Source organism: Sinocyclocheilus rhinocerous, unplaced genomic scaffold (assembly GCF_001515625.1).
Source record: "Sinocyclocheilus rhinocerous isolate Xijiao unplaced genomic scaffold, SAMN03320098_v1.1 scaffold160, whole genome shotgun sequence".
Taxonomy (NCBI): domain Eukaryota; kingdom Metazoa; phylum Chordata; class Actinopteri; order Cypriniformes; family Cyprinidae; genus Sinocyclocheilus; species Sinocyclocheilus rhinocerous.
Window position 1 is genome coordinate 388,598 of NW_015624563.1, and position 8,100 is coordinate 396,697.

General features: G+C 38.6%; 1 protein-coding gene across 1 annotated transcript in view; it reads right to left on the reverse strand.

Moving 5' to 3' along the window:
* The window catches only part of LOC107743173 (SH3 domain-binding protein 2-like), a 46,177-nt gene that overhangs the window by 32,264 nt on the left and 5,813 nt on the right, over positions 1-8,100 (reverse strand). The window lies entirely within an intron of this gene.

An 8,100-nucleotide genomic window follows, 5' to 3' on the forward strand; every position in this document is an offset into this window, starting at 1 on the left:
CTTCTGATATACGGTTTTCTGAGAGCACACATCCAAAGCACACGGACAGAAAGCGGTTAATCTTTTTCACGTTTCCTTGGTTGGTAGCACTTATAGCACTTAAAACCTGGAAAAGGTCAGATTTTCATGATATGTCACCTTTAAAGCATCAACATTCACAGAACACTGTTATTTTTAACTAAAGCAAGCGGCTAACTGCGCGTTGTTACAGTATGACAGAATGCCAGCAAAGAGCGCTGCATTTATAATCTCTAAAAGACATCTCAGTTCATCGCAATCTCACAAATCTCTGTTATAACACAATAAATATAAGCATAATTAATCGTTCATAATGTCTACAATTCGTGTTATAATGAGAGGATTCGTGAGCACGCAAATTTCAGCACTGCATTGCTCAAGGCTGCAAACACGTGTTATAGCCTAAATAGAAACTCTGCATACGCTTGCACCTGTTATAACAGATAGAGATTTCAGCACGGAGGATGAAAACCACACTGAACGAGTGAGTAAAGTCGTTTTTTTTATCTGATGGCATTTTCTTATGATTATAGCTGGTCGCAATGGTAACTTTAGAACCCACTGACTACAAATCGTATTTAAAATTATAGTTTAGCATCGAAATCGTTGTTTTACTGATTGTTTATCGCCCATTCATCCTGTGATTACTAAAGTGTTCCTACAAACACCAGTTATAATATAAGAAAGCTGGCGTGGACTAACAACTTTGTAACACTGCACACTTAATTAACTAAAACAACCTTTAATCATAAGAAAATGCCATCAGATAAAAAAATGACTTTACTCACTCGTTGAGTGTGGTTTTCATCCTCCGTGCTGAAATCTCTTCGCTTGTGTGTTCGTAATCTCCCTTCGGTGGTGATAGCTGTTTTTAATGCCTGATCAAAAGTTACTGCGAACCTGATACTACTACTAACAACAACAGAACACATTACATAATTGTTGTTATTAAATGAAATATCTGGACATTTAACACTTATTTGATAACATTACAGATTGATCTGAATAAACAGGGTATGTGCAACTTTGGTGTATAAGACAGCAGGCTAACCTGGTAGCTGTATTTTGTGCAAACGATATAAATCATAATGTGATTTTGTAGAAATTGTAATCAGGTGCTAAAAAAAAAGAGTGCCCATTAAAATGTCTTCACATCAAGGACTCGATCATAGAAACAATGCACAGTACAAGCGTAGCATTGAGCTTCTTGAGTCTGTTCAGTAAGGAGCGTTTTGATTGGTGAATTAAAAGCTCACTGCAATTGGCTGAATGGAACATCCACCAAAAAAAGATATTCATGAATCTTAACCTATCAGGAAGGTCTTAAAAATACCGCACACAAATTCAAAGCAGTCCACGCATGTGTGACGATTTGCAAATGCAGATTCAACGATCCATAAATACATGTAACATCATTCATAAATGTGTGATGGAAATAAATTCAAGAACTTGATATATACATATTTGTAAAAACATTTTAAATTTATTTAGGTAAGATGCATTTGTGTGAGCATTTGGGGAAATATTTATGCGTTTACTTGTATTTATGAATTGTGTTTTGAATTTACGAATCGGATTTTGTAAATGTAAATTGTGCTGTGCATTTATGAATTTTGTTTTGTAAATGTATTATTTTTGAGGTATTATTTTATCTGGCTCCATACTGAAATGGTAGTTTGTGGATAAAATATTAGCGTTACACTTTGTTATTACACCTTGTTATAGCACAATTAAATATTGAGACTTCTTGTGCCTGTAGAAAACCACTTGAAATGCTAAAAACCGAGCTCAAGGTGGTTCTATATTTAATGTATGGTACATTTGATTCTACCATTTGGAAAAACAAATGACTCATCCTACCATAATTATGATAAACACAATATTTTAACCTGAAAAACCTTATTTGTGTTTTACGTTTGTGCAAAGTAAATGCTCAGTGGAGATGTTTAGATATTCATATGCATGTCAGTTTCTATATTCCTGCCATCGATACACTGTGTGAGTCTACATAACCTGGGGATATTTCCTAGATTATCTGTTAAAATCCACAAAATCAAAATTTACACTATTTAGTTTGTTAGTGCACACTGCTAGCTTTGGGGTTAACAATTATTCTGTGCAAGTTAATCGATAAGAAAAATTGTTTGTCTTTGTAATCCTTAATCAAAATATAAAAATTTGCTTCTGCTCTGGAATGGCATTTCTTTTATGATGATGTCAATTAATATCCTTAACCACTCCCATTCAACCGTTCTGTGAGCGAGATAAATGGAAAGGAGATGCGCTAAAATAAAACCCCACCCTCTATTCAAAATTCTGTTTCACTTGGAAATGTGTCACAATACTGAAGTAAAGTTGGTAGCAACTTCTGGTTCTCACAGACTTTAAGCAACATACAGTTTTTCTCCCTTTATTTGATGTCAAAATGTCTTAATAACCTAATAAAATTCAGTATATGTAAATGTTACATATTTAATATTGAGGTCATACACACACACACACACACACACACAAAAGTCATGACAGATTCCCACCTGCTGAAAAAATCTACAAGATATGGAAAGAATTTATTTTCATGACACCACACCTGATGGCCACTGGTGTTCCACAGGGCTCAGTACTCTGACCATTTTTGTTCTTAATTTACACCAACTCAAAGTAAAAACTACCACCTGTAATATATTTTTCATTTTTACTTAGATAAGTATGTCACGTTTCACACACGAGGAACACGGGAACGAAGGAGCGAGGAGACGAGGAGTAAATACATCAAAAGGGTTTTATTAACTAAAGGCTGGAGATCACAGGACTCGACACATCAGGAGAACAGAATGCCGTTTAACGGCTGACAAAGAACAAGCACTAGAACACACTTTAAATACACAGGAACTGATGAGGGGAAGACATGGGACACCTGGAACTAAGGAGACAGTAAACATTGGAAACACCTGGGACAAATGAACAAATGAGCAAAGACACACAAAACCTTGCCCAGAGTCTGACATTACTCCCCCCTCCCGGAAGGCGCGTCCCGCGCCGTACAACATCCAATGGGGAGGGGGGGTGGGTGCTCTGGAGGCCTCTAGGAGTTGGGTTACCAGACGAGGGGCCTCCAGAGCGGGCGCCATGGTAGATCTGTCAGCTCCGGGCGCATGGCGGAGTGGGGAATACAGGAGGACATGGCGGAGTAGGGAACACAGGGGGACATGGCGGTAACAGCAGTTCAGGAGGCCAGGACAGAGCAGCCTCCGAGGCCGCGGCCCCAGCCCCTGCCTCGGCCTCTACGGCTGGAGCCCTACTATCCCCCCACCAAAAAAATACTTTGGGATGCTTACGGGTTCCGAGGCCCTCCGTGGGCCATGACAGTGGACTGGAGCCCTCCCTGGGCTTACTTGAAGATCTGTAACCCTCCCTGGCCTTGACTGGGGATCGGGAGCTCTTCCTGGGCCGAACTGGGGATCGGGAGCCCTTCCTAGGCTGAACTGGGGATCGGGAGCCCTTCCGTGGGCTATGCTCTGGGGCCTGGGCCGACACTGGAGCGAGCTCTGGGGTAGGAGCCAACACCCTTCTCCTCTTCCCTAGTTTCCTCTTCTGGATCGGGGGGAAAAGGCGTGGTCGGCGGGGGAGAGTGCTGAACGTCCTGCGGGCTTGCCATATTAATGTCCGGCGTGCTTGCCATATGCGTGGCCAGCGGGCTGGAGATAGCCCCGGCTGACAGGCTTAACATCGGCCTGGTCAGCGAGCTGGAGATAGCCCCGGCTGGTGGGCATGACAACGGCGCGGCCGGCACGCTTCACAGCTGGGCGGTCTTTGTACCGCGGAGACAAACAGGGGAGAAAAAGGAAAACAAAAGACTGTTCAAAAACGAAAACAAAACACGGGAGAAGGAGCGCCGCTTACTGTCTTGGTCAGCCGATCTGTCACGTTTCACACACGAGGAACACGGGAACGAAGGAGCGAGGAGACGAGGAGTAAATACATCAAAAGGGTTTTATTAACTAAAGGCTGGAGATCACAGGACTCGACACATCAGGAGAACAGAATGACGTTTAACGGCTGACAAAGAACAAGCACTAGAACACACTTTAAATACACAGGAACTGATGAGGGGAAGACGAGGGACACCTGGAACTAAGGAGACAATAAACATTGGAAACACCTGGGACAAATGAACAAATGAGCAAAGACACACAAAACCTTGCCCAGAGTCTGACATTACTCCCCCCTCCCGGAAGGCGCGTCCCGCGCCGTAGCAAAGACTGAACGCTTCTCCAGAGAAGAAATTAAGGCTCTGCTCATGCGCGAGGTTAAAGCACGTGAGCAGACCATCTACGGGGCACAATAAAAATAACATCTTTTACATTGTAATCCTTTCATTTGTAATATTTGGCATGTTTCTGCGCGTCCCTGTGTGTGTAATAAGCAGAGTGTACGCGCGTTGTTCAACCGTCTATAGGCGCATATTACTAATGCGCTCTTTAATTAACAAAAAAATTTAAAATATTGCACCATTGACTTTAGACCAGGTTTCAGTTGGTCAAAGGCACAGTCTATTTTAGTTGCCTCAAAATAGCAGTGCGCCAACAATGCACTGATCAAAGACACACAAAACCTGGCCCAGAGTCTGACAAAGTACTACAAGAGCTTGATCATTTTTGTACTCTGAATAAGAATGTCTACCAGATATCTTAAATGTAAATGATGCAGTAAATGCTTTTTGAAGATAAAAATGATTAGAGTCAAATCATAGATGAACTTTTCTGGTTGTAACTTTTTTTATATGGAAACAAGACTAAGGTTAGCCTTGATTTGATTGAAACATCACATCCCTTCTTAAAGCCCATATTTAAAAAATGAAGCAAATTTATTGCCATATATGAAGACTACTGGCATTGAAGTAAGACATGAAAATGTATGTCCTTAGCAAAATTTTAATGAGTTAAGTAAAAACTGTAATAAACTCTGAAATAAGGGTTGACCAGACAGAACTAAAACTAGACAGTCACTGGATGTCTACATTTACTACATTCACCATTATGTCACATGATTTGTTGCCTTTGGCAGAGTTTTAATGGCATACGTATGTGTGTTTGATATATGTGTTGACATGTATATGATAAAATTGCTTACATAGCCTGGCAAGCTGGATCCTGATTCTGATTCTACATATGTGGTCTAAATGACCTTTAGGGAAGTGAGCAGCAATACAACGGTAAAGTTTTCTTTGAATAAATTACATTTAGTGGAACTGGTTTTGAAAATCCAGACATGGACAGGGACAGACAGTGTTACATAATGAGCAAAGATGTTTTTGTCCATGAGTCAAGCAAAAATGGTTTTAATAGCACCCATAAACTCTGTTTTTACCCAAGTGAAAATGATCAAGGAAACCTTTAAAGAAAACCTTTAGAGACGTTTAACGGTACATTTGAGTTATATTTAAATGTTTTGTAGAGCCCCTCCATATCCCACCCATTTACCCCATTCCCTAAGAATTGCTTTTTCTCTTCATCAACACTTTAGATGTTTGTATTCATGTTTGAACAACAGATCTACTTACCAATAAAGTGTCTCATAAAACTGGCAGTAAGCCATAACATGTTATATTTCTTAATTGTCAGTCAAACTCAACCAACAATGTAATAAAGTAGTGTGTGTCACATGAAGTCTTCATTACGGTAAATAGTGTTCAACTGAAAACAGGACTCTTATTTTCAATCCATTTTCTCTGAACCAGTGTAAGAGTGATACAGAGCACATAAGTTGCAAAGGCACATACATAATAAGACTTAATTTTAGTTGCAATATAGTACACTACATGTTTATTTACTCTATAAAGAAGTAATATAATTTTTTTATAAATAATTTACGGAAATGTGTTTGCAATATTATTGTGATAAGTGAAGTGAATGTGTCTGAGTGAACTTTTAGTTACCAAGCTCCCACAGATATCAGCACTCAGCATACAAAACTCAACAATGGTTACAATCATAAAACTGAATTTTAGATAAAAAAAAGAAGCAACTTAAAGTGGCAAAAACACAGCAACAGCAAAATAAGCCAGCAAAAAAAAAAGGGCCTCATGGCAGATTCGCTATTTACATGGCGGAATTTGCAAGAGCAAAGACTGAACGCTTCTCCAGAGAAGAAATTAAGGCTCTGCTCATGCGCGAGGTTAAAGCACGTGAGCAGACCATCTACGGGGCACAATAAAAATAACATCTTTTACATTGTAATCCTTTCATTTGTAATATTTGGCATGTTTCTGCGCGTCCCTGTGTGTGTAATAAGCAGAGTGTACGCGCGTTGTTCAACCGTCTATAGGCGCATATTACTAATGCGCTCTTTAATTAACAAAAAAATTTAAAATATTGCACCATTGACTTTAGACCAGGTTTCAGTTGGTCAAAGGCACAGTCTATTTCAGTTGCCTCAAAATAGCAAAGCGCCAACAATGCACCTGAACACACCTCGTTTTCAGACCAGCACGCCCATGGACGTACAAATGGGCGCAAATGCATTTGCTATTTAAACAACGTTGCGCAGGACGTAAAAATGAAAACTGCTTCGGGCTGAAACTAGAAACAATGTTGTTATAATATAGTATTAGCTTGGCCCTGTGCAGGCTGAATCCTATTTCATTGTCAATGAAAAAATAGTGGAACTACTAGCCTACTGTGCTTTTGGAATACTTTATGAAGAACGTAATACAATGTTAATAACACAATAAATTCACTACCTTATTATCTTTTGTGACCATTGTTTGTCAATCTATATAAATTTAAAAAAGTATAATATGATGTCTAAGTTATGTCAGCTAATTACAGTGTTCTGCAATATTTTCTGTTTAAAGAGGATTCTTACAACTGTATGAAAATTCTTCATATTATACATATTAATCAATGCAACATTAAATAGCTTTTTTAACAAGTACATTTAAGGTCCTTTTGAGGTGAAACTAATGAGCTTGTTTTTAATGATAGTGTTGACTTAACTCACATTTCACAAGTCATTAAACTAAACAATTACTTTTAGATGACCACAGCAATTGCACCTCAAAAATGAGTCTTAAATAGAATTTGCCAGTTAGAAAGTTCTAAGCACAGATACCTGATATCTGATGGCTAAATACCTTTATTAATGCCTTTATCTCAAAACGTTGTCTAAATACTGACACTAGTCTACTTCAGGGGTACTTGGAAACAGTTACCCAAGGTCTTAAATAATGAATTGAAAGCATTCCATCTAGTTATATTGTAAAACATTTCTTCAAGTTCAATTTAAAACTGTTAGTTTACAAGGTCCAGTTCCATTTGTTAACACATATGATCATATTTTTACTTTACTTTACTTTACTTTACTTTTAGTCATTTAGCAGACGCTTTTATCCAAAGCGACTTACAAATAAGAAAAAGTAATTAAAACTAAATATATATATATTTTTAGTGGTAGTAACACCTATAATAACGATTGTAACAAAAAAAAAGCAATGTTTAAAAGTGTACTAACCTTATTTCATTAGTGTAAATTAAAAACAGTAGCTTCTTACGATTGGTAAATAAAACACAAAAGTGTCCTTATCACTGAAATGCTATATGGACGAATGATGGGATTGATTGAGCAGAATATACAGCTCTGGAAAAAGTTAAGGGACCACTCCAAATATTTTGGATGTCATATGATGTTGCTAAAAAGAACATTATTTTGTGTATTTGGTGTAATGAAATGTGTTTATGCGGTTTAAGGTTAAAAAAACACATTTTCCACATACTGTACATTATTGTTTCTCCTCTATGCCCCGCCTTCTGAAACGCGTCGATTTTTACAAAGCTCATCGGTCTGAAAAAGCGAGGTGTGCTGTGATTGGCCAGCTATCCAGTGCGTTGTGATTGGCCGAATACCTCAAGCGTGTGACAGAAATGTTACGCCCCTTACCATATTGTGATGCCCTGTCCTGCCGGAGCGACGAGACAAAAACATTAAAACCATTATAATCGAGGCATTTGTTGCATCCAGTGGGGACATAATGACAGATTATAATGACTTATACTGTCTTTTTACGCGCTGCGTTGCATCGCATCG